Source organism: Spinacia oleracea, chromosome 3 (assembly GCF_020520425.1).
Source record: "Spinacia oleracea cultivar Varoflay chromosome 3, BTI_SOV_V1, whole genome shotgun sequence".
NCBI lineage: Eukaryota > Viridiplantae > Streptophyta > Magnoliopsida > Caryophyllales > Amaranthaceae > Spinacia > Spinacia oleracea.
Window position 1 is genome coordinate 75,491,053 of NC_079489.1, and position 13,418 is coordinate 75,504,470.

General features: G+C 37.9%; 1 long non-coding RNA gene across 3 annotated transcripts; it reads right to left on the bottom strand.

Annotated features, from left to right (window-relative positions):
• Window positions 1–6,381: 6,381 nt before the first annotated feature.
• On the bottom strand, window positions 6,382–12,595 carry LOC130470401 (uncharacterized). Of its 3 annotated transcripts, none has more exons than XR_008930646.1 (4): window positions 12,430–12,595; window positions 10,776–10,926; window positions 6,716–8,832; window positions 6,382–6,585 (listed from the first exon to the last, which is right to left on the bottom strand). It is a non-coding gene; the product is annotated as an uncharacterized lncRNA (long non-coding RNA). The 3 variants fall into 3 exon arrangements; XR_008930645.1 differs by having other exon boundaries at window positions 6,382–8,576; window positions 8,689–8,832; window positions 12,430–12,587; XR_008930644.1 differs by having other exon boundaries at window positions 6,382–8,832; window positions 12,430–12,587.
• Window positions 12,596–13,418: the final 823 nt, after the last annotated feature.

Consider the following 13,418-nt stretch of genomic DNA (forward strand, 5'->3'; position numbering starts at 1 on the left):
AATTAATACTGAACCGCATTTATTAGACTTAACATTGAATGCATACTTGGACCAAGGGCATTATTTCCTTCACCTGGTACCCTCAGCAACAGTCGGCGGTGGGCCATCCGACCTCAGACGAACGGGGTTCCCTGTAAAGGTCAAGCCCGTCAAAGCCGTGTAGTCCTCGGGAGTAATCGTCATCTCCCCCCAAGGAAAATGGAAAGTGTTGGTGGTATCCCACCACCACCTCATGAACGACCGCAGAAAGGACAGGGAGATGTTAAGCCGCAGTATCTCCCAGAAGGTCTCGACCACCGGAAACAGTGAGCTCGCCCTCACCAAAGCCTGGGCGTCCGAGCTCAGGAAACCAAAAACAGTCTCACTCGTCGATGCACCGTAGCCGCGAACCGTAGTCTCCCTTCTCGCGTGAAGTCGGGAAGTCACGTGGTGCTCTAGGTCGTAGTGCAGGTCCCGACTGTCGTAGAGCTCAGGACCCATCCATAGGGGACCCGCGCCAGTAGACTGACGCGTCATGCCACGCTCCTCGTGGCTACCAGAAGGAGGTGATGACTCGTCAGGCATGCTGATCAATAATACAATAAGGCATTATACCTTTAACAAAACTGGCACTCACACCAATCACTAAAGGAGTGCATTCCACTCATAAAATGGAGTCATACAATTTTTGTTCCCTAAAAACATGATACTAAGTTCATAATGAGCAAAAATTCACTAAGTAAAAATTAACTCCAACAACATCAAAATTCTTCCATAATTTGTCATTCATGAATTATGAGGAACGCAAGCAATATACCAAAAAAACACTAAAATCGTAGGTATACTTGGGGGCTAGTATAAAAATGCCCAAATTCAACAAAAATCAACATACTTGCGAAAATTAACATGCACAAACTGATTAACATGTTATGTAGAACATCTCCAACTATCTAATTGAAGGAAAGGGGCACAAAATCAAAAACCCCCAAATCGATTTCATGCACACAAAAAAAAACTTGACAAAAATACTGAAATTGACAAAAAAGCTCAAAATTACAGAAAATTACTTACATTGGGAAGATTAGGAAGTGATTTGGAGTAGAATTCGTAAAGAAAAGTGAAGAAACGAGCAAGAAATCAGTTGAAAGAGGTGAGGAGCTTGAGCGAAAATGGTGGAAATGGGAAAGGAAGGAGACGGTCCGCGAATTTAAAGACCCGTCTCCCCTTCGCATTTTCAACGCCCAGCTCTGGGCGTTAGAAATTCTCGCGCCCAGAGCTGGGCGCTGAAAATGCTTCCCAGACAGCGAATATTCGCTGTGGGGCAAGCGCAATCCCCTATTTTGTGTAAAATGTCCGTTATCTTGATATTTCTTTCCCAAGAACAATATTTTGCAATATCGTTAAAAATATAAACAGTGTGGACCCACTTATAGGACACATCTGATCAGGAAATATTGCGACCCACCAACAGGTTGTAATCACAAAAGCCCTTCTACATAGGCAAAATAAGAAATTCAAAATGGGCTCGCCCACCCTCAGCGGGCGGGGTCTGCGTCACTAGCCGCGCAGGTCCTCAGTTTCCGAAAAATAGAATCTTCAAAAACAAAATAAATAGGCTCGCCATCTTCAGCCGGCGGGGTCTACGGCGCAAACCACGTAGGTCCTTATTTTCAAAAAATAAACACAAACAAATTTCAAAACAGATTCGTCCACTTCTATCGGACGGGGTGTCCACCCATAGCGGACAGGCTCGCCATCTTTAGTCGGCGGGGTCTGCGTCACTAACCGCTTAGGTCCTTAGTTGCTGTAGCGATAACTCTTTTGGTTTTCCGTTTTTCCCAAAAACGATGTGAGTAGATTTTGGTTTTCCGTTTTTTCCCAAAAACGATGTGAGTAGCTTTTGGTTTTCCGTTTTTCCAAAAAAGAACGATGTGAGTAGCTTTCCTTTTTCCACAAAAAATTCAAAGATTGGTTTTCCGTTTTTTCCAAAAAAAGAACGATGTGCTGGATTTTCCTTCGTTTTACGTCCCATAAAAACAAGGGGGTTTTCTCGTTTAGCTAACCCGAAAAATGAGAATCTTTAAAAATATTTTTACCTCGTGATCGGGCTTGGCCAGGCCCAATTACACTTTACAACTTTGATTTCGAAAACATCTGTAGCTACTGCCAATGACAAAGTGAGAGAGTATCTACGCGCCTTTAGATCCTTCCAATGACAAAGTGAGGAAGTTTCTATACTATCAGTTGACAAATCCCAATGACACGTGAGGGATATGTCGACACTTCAAAGTGATGACCCTTAAGTCAAATGTTATCACTCGGGGGCTCGTGAGACCCTCGCAAAAAACAGGTCACCATGGCTTGTGTGACGCACTCCGTCTAATACTTTGACCATCGTCTTACTCCAAGACTCAGTCAAAGTGGGGGCTAACTGTAGACACCTACTTTTGTCCCCATTCCCGAAAGGGAAGGTTCGATGATGAAAACATAAATCTCCACTTGACAACCCATCTCCTATAAAATAACGAATCTCAATCACCCTTCTCATTTCACCCAAAACCTGCTATTTATGGAAACCTGCTAAAAATAGTAACTGCCGTAAAGGGTAGCTTCTAAAAGTGGCAAGTCATAAAAGATAGAAACCTGTCAGAATTAGGTGTTGCACTCCAACATAAATCCTAAATGAGATAGAAAACTGCGAGAATCCTATTCCTAATATGATTCGGAAGTAAGAGTTACGTATTAATTAAAATCCTAACGAGCCTAGAGTTCGTAACGGGCCCAGACGCATTCCGTCATGAAATTGATACGCACTAAAAGACTCGATTAAGTCTCAAACACTACGGATTTCAGGAATCCGAATCTGACTAAGAAAACAGCCCAGACCCTATTTTCAACGCCTGGCCCTGGGCGCCGAAGTCTTCGGCGCCCAGGCCCGGGCGCTAGAAATACCCGGGTACGTGTTTTTTCCTAATTCTTTGTGGATTAGAGCTCTGCAATTCTATCTTTCCACGAACTCTTTTCTATAAATATAGCCCAAGTTCGACGTGAAATCACAACACACAATTCATATTCTGAGTATTGACTCCAACCCCTAGCCTAAGCCTCACGCTGCGAAATTGTTCACGCGTTCTGTCGCAATCGATCCATAAATCGAACAGAATGTATCCTGTCCAATAATTTGAGATTCGTTAAATAAAAAGGAGAAATAGCAAAGTCAAAGTGGTTAGTTTTCTGAGAACCGTGACGCACCTCTCAAGGGTGCGTCGTAATGTGTCCCTTTTCTATGATTTAATTGCTTTCCTCGCCCTTTTTATGAACTGTTAAACTAACTAAATCTGATTGTTCTACCACGCCTAATAAATATAATATTTTTGGGAAATTGGGTTATCATGCTAGGTCCCTTAATGCAATCTAAATCAGATAATCGCGGTCGATCTAGTATTATATGTCACATATTGTTAAAATCAACTCATATTAGTTTAATAGTTAACGCATGTCCCTTCAATTATTTATGCTGAGCTAGTAAGGATATCCTGCCTCTGGAGTTATCGACGAGCGAGTACTCCTCTCGGTAGTTACAGTCCCCCGAACCCTCAATCTCTACCTTGCGGGTGTATGTTGAGAGATCCCCACACCAGGGATCACAAGGGAACCTACGGCCGTCGTGGTCAAACATAATTGCACTCCCTTTATGTCACGATAACCGGGTTTTGTCAGTTTTTCTCATTGTCGTTAAAAACTGAATGGCGACTCCTATATTACTAGTCAATTGGGTGTAAACTCACACGAAATCCAATTACACTTGATTTGACAAAAAGAAGCGTCACACCCACGAGGGATAAGGTCACGCATTAGCCTCGTGCTCTTTCGACCCCCTCACAACGGGCATATTTCTTGTGGGGCATTTGGTTGGATGGGTAGCTGTGCCCCTCCATGTTTTGTTTTAGGCCTTGAGGACACGACCTAATTCAAGCTTAAGGGGAGTTTGATTTGTGTGGTTACTTTGTGATTGTTCATGCCATTGAAATCATGCATTTTGTGTGCTATGTATATACTTTTAATGCTTTCTTTCCTTAGTTTCTTTGATTTTAGTTTGTTTTGTTTTCTTTTTGTTTCTTTTTTTGTTTTCCTTATTTTCATTTTTTTCTTTTTCTTCCTTTTTCTTTCCTTTTTCTTTGTTTTCCTTTCAATTTTGTCAAGGCAAGTTTTTCTAGCTTTTTAGGCATTATTCTTGATTTGGGAATAATAAAAATGGAACTTGTAGGTTAGAATGCTTTTATTCCTAATTGGTAGATGTGTGCACGGTTTTCAATGTCTTGGTTCGAGTCTAGGATTTAGGTGTTAAGAAAGTCGGTTAGAACTTTGGGTAGCATGAGTCTTGAACCCTTGGTTTGTGGTAAGACGATGTCAATTTCTCTAGTGACTTGAAACCGGAGAGGGTAGTATTTGCTCCCATTTGTGAGGTTCATGTTCATTTTAGCCCAAACACATGTATACATATATTGAGTGGCATGGATCCTTGGCATTGACTTTCTTAAATCCCAAATTTGACTTTTTCCTTCCCGAGACCGCGACCGAACTACTTTAGGGGACGATAGAGGCATTTCTTTCGGCGACTATTTTTCTTTTTAGTTTAGGACTTTATTTTCTATGTTTCTCATATATTTTTGTTTGCATTTTCCACCTTGCTAGCCATTTGAGCCTTGCCCCTTCATTTCTTATACTTACATTACAAGCCTATTAGCCTTTGTTTTATTTTCACCCTTAGAAGTGATAGTGAAGCTTTGAGTTATTGTGCTTGATGTTTTGAATGATTATGTAATGATGAGGAATGATTGATATTGGTTAGAATGGAAAAGTTTGGGAAATATGTTGTATATAGTGAATAAATAAGAAAAAGCAAAAAGAGAAAGGAAAGTTTTGAAAAAGCCAAAAATAGAGAAAAACAAGGCAATGAGAAAAGTTTCAATTGAAACACAAAAAAAGGAGAAAATAAAATCAAGAAAAGTTCAAAAAGAGTTTTAGTTTAGTTTTGTTGTTGAATAAGCTTGGGGGTACCCCAAATAAGTGGTATGAGTTTGTTTTGGTTCGATTTGCTTGAGTAAAGTTCATTTCGCGCTTCACTTTAAGATTGAGCACCAATTTCCAAATTTGTTCCATACCCTTACCCCTAGCCTATACGTTTCACCCTAAAAGTCCTCTTGACCCTTTTGAGTTGAGTCATTTTCGGTGGAGGGAGGATTTGGTCAAATTTATGGAATGGGATTGTCATGCTAAGATGTCGAGTAACCTTCTCGATCTTCTCCCTTGCAATTCTTGTCTTCTGGCGCCTTCGCGGCGTCATGAGAAGCTATTCTTAGAGGTTGATGGGATCTAGAGATTTGACGTGGTATGCTCGGTTGAAGGGGAATAGATAAGTGCGAACCCTTGGTTCTCTTTGCTTCACACTTGAATCATTCACTCGACTTAGGACATTGGTTAGCGTGCATTCATTTATTGGTTAGTAATATTAGCATTCTTTCGTGCTCGTTCCATAATAAAGGCCATTTTCTTGAATTTTGTAGTTTTATTTTACTTTCTTTTCTATTCTCTTTCTTTTCTTTTCTTTTCTTTTTCCTTTCTTCCCTTTTTCTTGGTTTGTTTTCCTTTTAGGTCTTGCCTTGATTGTGTTCTTGGAAGAGTTATGGGTGGTTCTCTATGGAAATCCTTGCGAGATCCCACTCGCCCTCATGAGCGATTGTGGGGTTTAAAGAGCTTGTTGCATGCGCTTAAATGCAACCGTGATTCCTACGAAAGTGAGTTAGGTTGTATATTCTTGTAGTTCTTATTTTTGTAGTTTTTAGAATCTGAATAATTTCTCATTATTCCCTATTTCGTGCTTAGTTTGCTAGAGACTAGCAAACGCCTAGCTTGGGGGACACTACTACAAATCCCGTTTTTTATTGACGCATTTTAGCCCATTTTCGACGCAAAAAGGCGTCGATAAATAACCCCTCGACGATTTCAGAAAGCGTCGAGAATATTAAAGACGAGAATATTCTCGACGATTTTAGGCGACGTGAATGTGGACGCTCTTTGGCGACAAAACTTTGTTCAGCGTCGACAGCCTCGGTGCTTTTAGGCATCTAGAGTTTAGATTTTTTGTGTCGACAAAACTTTTTCCCGGTATGCCCACTTTTAACTATTTAATTTCCTTGACTCCTAAAGGCGTCGAGAAATTTGGGTTGTCTACGCTTATATTCGTCCAAAAATTCTATACTAAGAAAAGCGTCGAGACTCAGAGACTTTACTTGAAGTTTTTATTTACTATTTGGAGTTAATAGGTGTAATAACTATACAAACAATTATAATAATAAAGAGGACTAAAATTAAAAAGAGTTCAAAAATTGACATGCCATTTATTTATTTACGGTGTACGTTACAAGCCAAATGTACTACATAACTTGCAACATTTGATTCCCTTAAATTACTAATACAATTAATTACAAAGGCATATAATTAAGTTACATAATTGACATTAAAGCATCCAAGTTTGCAGCTTCTAGCCTTCTCTCTATCTGTAGATCTGGAGCTGCCGAATATCCTCCATCTCACATGATAAACCTTGGGGTGGGGGGGGGGGGGGAAGTCAAGTTAAATTAGTGAAAAAAAGAATGAAACCAAATCTATAACACGATCTATTCAAAAAACTAAAGTATCAGTCTACACTCAACAACCAGATAGGAAGCTATACATTATGTGTTAATACTCTACAACCACTTAAGAGAACCACACACTTGTATGGAGAATCTCAACTAGAGTCACTGCAGGATGAGTTGAATGACTCAAATAGCTTAGCCTCCACATCGAAGAATTACTACAGCAACAACAAAAATAAATGTGTTTAGAAGACAAAACCGCACACACATCCTGCATAGAAAAATTGAATCAACTAATTAATTAATATTGGATTCACATCAACACATAAAAAATACTCGTTATAACCAGCGGATGAATGGAAGGAACACCCCGCCAAATTACCACAAAAATTTCCTAGATCATCACCGAATATCAATCCAGGAACGAATAAAATACTACAAATGCTAATTAATTCAGGAAACATAAAAAGGATGATGAAACTTCCTCCTCTCCTCACGATACACACCCGAAATACTAGTCTTTTCAATATACATAACACCAAATATAAAAGTATGCAGAAAGGAATTATAGCTAAAATTTCATAAAACATAAGAAAGCTTCTTCACAAAATGATTCCTCTTCGTAATCCATTTAAAACCAAAATCATTGCCTAGAAATCTTCACATTAAATACTTTGATTTAGGAATTCAATAACAACTAACACATAGCAATTATGCAGTGATTATACCTCTGTCCTAAGCCTGACTGATATAGAGGATATGACTTTCGGAAGTTTCTTCTTCTTCCACCAACAATCCCACAAGAAAATGAGTCCTCAAAAGCATATAATTCCAAAACATAAGCCACAAAATACATCCTAGAACATAAAGTTATTAAGGTTGATGATTAGGCATCTTCATTAACATGTCAACTATTTGTTTGGTCTTTCTAGCCACCTCCAATGGCACATAACTATCATCACTAAAATACCGTCTCCCAGTACAACCAAAACTCATAAAATAATTTCAAACCAGATCCTGTTATCAAGGTAAAAGAATTGTTATCGGATACAAAACTTCTTGTCGCTACTCATCAGTTTAACTAGGTTCAAGATCACATGAATTTACGGATACAAACCATAGACATTGGCATAAACCTGATTCAGTTTATCAAAACAAAACAACAACAAAAAAGAAATCAAAATTTAAACTTCTCCAGTATTAGCCTTGAAACTAAAATCACTTGGTAAGTGATCCTCTGATTTCATAAATTAACTAGTACTGTAAATTAGTCTCAAAAGAATAAGTAGAATAATCCAATCCCTACAAATAGATTAACAATATCAATACAATATAGCATCAGACCTAAAAGAATTTTAATCTGTAACAGAGACCCTAAATTCCATCCTATATTTTAGAGGCATCCATCCCTATGTCAAAAATTCCAAGTATATAATCCACCACAAACCACAGATTTAATAATAAAACAAGAGTCGTTCTTAGACAATTACACAGCTCCACATCAGAAAGGACTAATTCAAAAGTCTAACGCCCTTACTTTATCATCAACAAAATCTTTTAACTGATGGTTTTAAAAGTAAAACGACTCTAATTTATTAGTGAATTTTAATAAAATCGATTAAGAAATGAAGGCATTCCCTATGACTACATGCTATTAAACTTCAATTACAAAATACGCATAGGCGCCGTTCATCACATACTATTTGATCTTGAAACGCTTGGCCATAGTTGGCAGGCATTTCTGGTAGCCATGGAGAATGACTTACCGTCAATCTGGAATATAACAAAATGCAATTCAACGAGCTCATATCTGATGAAAAGTTGCGGCAATGACGGTGTGATAGTAATAAATAAAAAAATGCGATTCAAGGCGACATCATGCGGATGTGTGTCTGATGCTCCATTGAAGTCAACAGTAAATTGGGCCAACTCAATATCATCATCAATCATTCTAACCTGATCTCATACAAAAACACAGACATGCTTACATAAAAACTATGTTAAGGGGGAAGTTAAATACTATTTCAAACATAAAGTACCAACAAACTATATATATATATATAGATACCTCTGGACCAGTGAATGAAGCTGGTTCATGGAAAATTAATTGAGCAGTTGTTGGATATGTTGACAATGTTGTAAAATATAGTTCTACAAGTGCTACAACATCCTCGTGTTTAGCAGCTCCAAAGGCGGCAATGACCTAAAATTTCTATCGCCCTCTAAACATCAGGTCAAAAATTTTATCTATATAAACATCATTTGGTAAGAGCATACTACCATTGAAATGCATGATGTTTAGTGATAGCCTATACCAGAAAAAAAAAATACAGAGTAATTTAAACCCATACTCCCACAGTGTGTATTTACAACCTCAATAAAGTATAATTACCCAAATTCAACGAATTAGCATTTAGGACATGACAAAAAGAAGCAGAAGTAAGTTGAGTACATGCTAGCATTATCATTTCTTAAATAGATTGAGTTAAATCCTCGTTCAATCTGAAGGACTCTTACATGAATAAATAGACCGCAAGAAATTGATTTAATATTTTAACCAAACTACAATTACAAAGTGATCAAATTTTCAATCACAAAGAAACTACTGCATTTCCCGTAGTTATTCATCTAGACAAGCCATTTGAAGTCCTACAAAAACTTAGCAGCCTGAATATAAAACTTTATGTTTCCATTTTCAAGATTTAGAAACATATAAAGAGTATAACAAAATCCTGAAATACTAGTTTGTAAAAAAAAAATTCTGCTTTGATCACCAGTAAAAAGCTCAACCACAAATATGCAACATTAATACTCCCAGGATTTGATGTCATAAACTCAAAGTGCAATTCAAATTGCAACACATTACCATCATCGTCAACCCAACCAAATACTGGTTCATTTAACTAAGAACAAATAGCTTAAAATTCGAATCAACACAATAAGATGTATTATTCTTTCCCAAATTTTCTATGCTTAAACTGAAATGGAAAAAAATTGAAAACCCTAATTGGACATACTGGACTCTGATGGGCACATATGAGAGAAATTAATATAAGTGAAAGCTACCAACCAAAAAACATAAGAAAATGGTAGAAAACCAAAAACATACCCCCGTCAAAACGAAACTTTAATCGGAATATGAAGTCAGAAGAACTAAAAATGAGAGAAAACTAGAGAAACAAACAAAACAAGAATATGAAATAATTGAATTTCCAAAGGATATCAATTCATAGACTATAACAAAATCTGGATAAAAAACTTCAACTTCAGGTAGAAACCTAAAATATCCAACAAACTCAGAACATGCGAGACAAATTATTACCTCAAAGTCTTTGACTTCACTTACAACTTGTTTTTCTTGAAATTGAGGTAAAATCTTCGAGTGTGGGAGTAGATCTGGAACTTTAGAGCTGGGAAGTGAGAGAGTGGTGGGGGGTTAGGGTTGATAGAAGAGTAGAAGTCTGTAGAACACGGTTAAGAGAGAGAAAGAGGAATGGGGCGGGTTATTTTTCCTAAACATGAACACGCACTTGGTCACGTGGAAAGCTTGTGCTATTACTAAAATTCTGGACGCCAAAAGCTGACGAGAATTAAGTAGACATCGTACAGCGTCGAGAAAACACGGATTATGTTTCCTTAGGCTAACGGTGAGCTGCAGGCGTCGAGGCCAAGGCGTCTAGAAAACACTCATTTTGTAGTAGTGGCTCATAAACTTTGGAGGTGTGTTTTGGTTGTTTTCTTAACCGTAATTAACCCAAACTAACATGTTCAATACCTACTAAATAAGGCTTAAGTTAAGAACAGAGTAACAAAGAAAAAATACCACTTAGACAATAAACATGTTAGCTATTTTTCCTAACTTATCCGAAAAAGGACGACGGACATAGAAACAGCTAGGATAGCAGCAGAAAATAGCACCAGAACAACAAATTGGATAGCAGCAGAAAAGAGCACCAGAGCAAAAAATTGAAACAACAAAATAGAAGCACTAACCAAACAAGTCAGCCCCTAACCGCAAAGAACACTCAGAAACACTACTGATACTATTTTTCAGTTCATTGGACCATTCTAAATCATCGGCTTTCTATTTATCAAACTGTAATTGTAACGGACTATAAATTTGGTAAGAGAGCAAGAGAGGGGGCGGAAAACAACCTGTAATTGAAACGGACTATAAATTTGGTATCCAAACACGTAAAGCCTTGAGTAAATCCGGAGACAGAGGGGTTAAGTTTGCAGCTCTAGCCTTCTCTCTATTTGCAAATTTGTAGCTGCTGCACATCCTCCATTGCACTCGTTGAACAACCTCGAATATAAAGGCAGGTTAAATAAATAAAAGGTATGCAATCGAATCTATAATATGAGCTATGCAATTAAAGATCCATCCCTTATTAACCAACAGATAGCATACAATTTGGGTAACACGAAATCTAGAACAAGGAGATATCGTTCTCATAAGAACACCAAATAGACAAGAAATTTATAGTCTAAATTTCAGAATTAAAGTACAATATGTAAGAACTTGGTCCTATATTCACTTAAAGCAAGCCCATTGTACCCCTGCAATGATATTCGAGTCATTGCACTCGTGCCCACATAGCTGACAACACCCTCTCACACAAGCACTCTCAAGCACCAACGCAGACTCTTTCATACAGTGTCTAGGACCCGTTTTTTAATTCTTTGTTCAAATATGTAGTAAACACATGGAATGAAGCAAAAAAAGGGTACGGTAAATATCTGCAGCTGCAGACTGGGTTTTTTAGGATTACCTCAAAAAGCAGTCAATGTAATTCAAGATTAGGCATTCCATATAATTGCACCAGAATTAAAAGAAGCATACAACTAAATCTGCACATCAACATCATCCATCCAATCAAACACATACCCACAAATTGTTTTAATGCCTTTCCAAATGATTTCAAAAGCATATGAAAAATATATAGTGTGTGCTTCCCGCCTTCGACCCCCCTTTATGCACTGCAAGTTTGTTTATTAGAGTCGGGAAAGGTCTAAATGTATCTCCATGTCAGGAAAGGTCTTAGAGTATGAGATACCATTAGCATTTAAGCAAAAAAAAAAAAAAAAATCTGCCATCATAACCCATAAAGTAAAACAAAATCCTTCAAGTATTGTCTTGATTGGTTTTGTCCTTCTGCTTAACTCCTCCATCCACAACTGTTTGTAGCTCACCACAAATGAGACCACGACAAAGCTGCCTAACACACCCCCCCTCCCAGAATTAAGACACCACAAGAAGACTATTTATATCCAAATGTTCTGTTGCCAGCCTATCTTCATGAGACAGAGATGGTGAAATTGGTAAGACCTGAATAATTAAAGGAGACAGTGTGAAGGGGTAACTATCTTCTAGTTATCCTGGCAAACCTTGAAACTTAAAAACGGTCCCTGAGTCAAATCGCATACAAATATAAGCATGTTTTCATCCCTAAACTAACCGGCAAGTAGAGGGTTTCATGTTCGAATCTAAACAATAAGCTATATTTTCTTTCCCAAATTTCCTATATGCTTAAATTGATCGAAATGGAAAAAAAGTTGAAAACCCTAATTGGACATATCATTCGAATGAACACAAATAGGAGAAATTCATATTAGTAAAAGTTAACGACCAAAAAAATAGTAAGTGTAGAAACCCTAAATGTACCCATATCATAATATACATTAATTAAATATGAAGTCAGGAGAAAAAATTGACAAAAAAAACTGACATTCAATTCACGTAATAGAACAAAAATTTCAACTTGAGGCAAGAACCTAAATTTCCAACAAATTGGAGAAAAATTAATACCTCAAAGTCTTTAAATTTCGTTTGCATTTTGTCGTATTTCTTGAAATTGAGGCAGAATCTTCAAGCCTGGAGTAGATCTAGAAATTTCGAGGATGAGAAGTGAAAGAGTAGGAGAGTTTAGGGTTGAGGGGAGAGCAGAAGACGTTTAGAGAGAAAGAGGGAGTGGGGCGGGTTTTTTCCCCATGTAACACGGAGCCTGCTAATTTAGACTATATGCTTTTCACGTGACATGTTTCTAAATTCCTCGACGCTGAGAGGGGACTTGAACTAGTTGGACACCTAACGGCGTCGACAAAATACGGACACGAAAATCTTCCCCTAACGCTCCATTGCAGGCGTCTAGAAAACACGCCTTTTGTAGTAGTGGGAGTTTGATGAGCGACATTTATGTCGCTCCTAGCTTAGGATTTCATGTTAGTTTATTATGATTTTTCGTAGTTTTTTATAGCATTTTTATGTTTTCTTTCCATCTTGTGCATTATAGGTGAATCTTGTGGAATATGATGGAAAACCAAGTAGATTGGAGCAAAAACAGGGGTTGTGCGACCAAACAGATATTTTGTGCGCCCGAACAGTGAAGAAGAGGTGGACTCAAGGAAGGTGCAGATTTGTGCGACCGAACGGCTCTTTGTGTTCGATCACACAAGTACCACTTGTGCGGTCGTGCTCTGTACCACGATCGCACAAATTGGATTTTTGAGGCAGAATGTCCCCAATTTTGGTGTTCGATCGCACGACATTTCACTTGAAGGAAATATGTCCTTCACCCAAGGTGCATTAAGTCTAATACCAAGGTTCAGATTAATTGCGAACAATTAATTCAGTGAGATCAAGTGATCGGAACAGCTAGCTGGAGCAATGCTTCCGATCAGTGAGTTCTAATGGATATTGAACTCACAACTTACTCTTGACTGAACCTACAAGGTCACACCAATGACACGTAACAGATCACCGGATTAAATGAATCGAAAATTCATTTAATAGCTTTT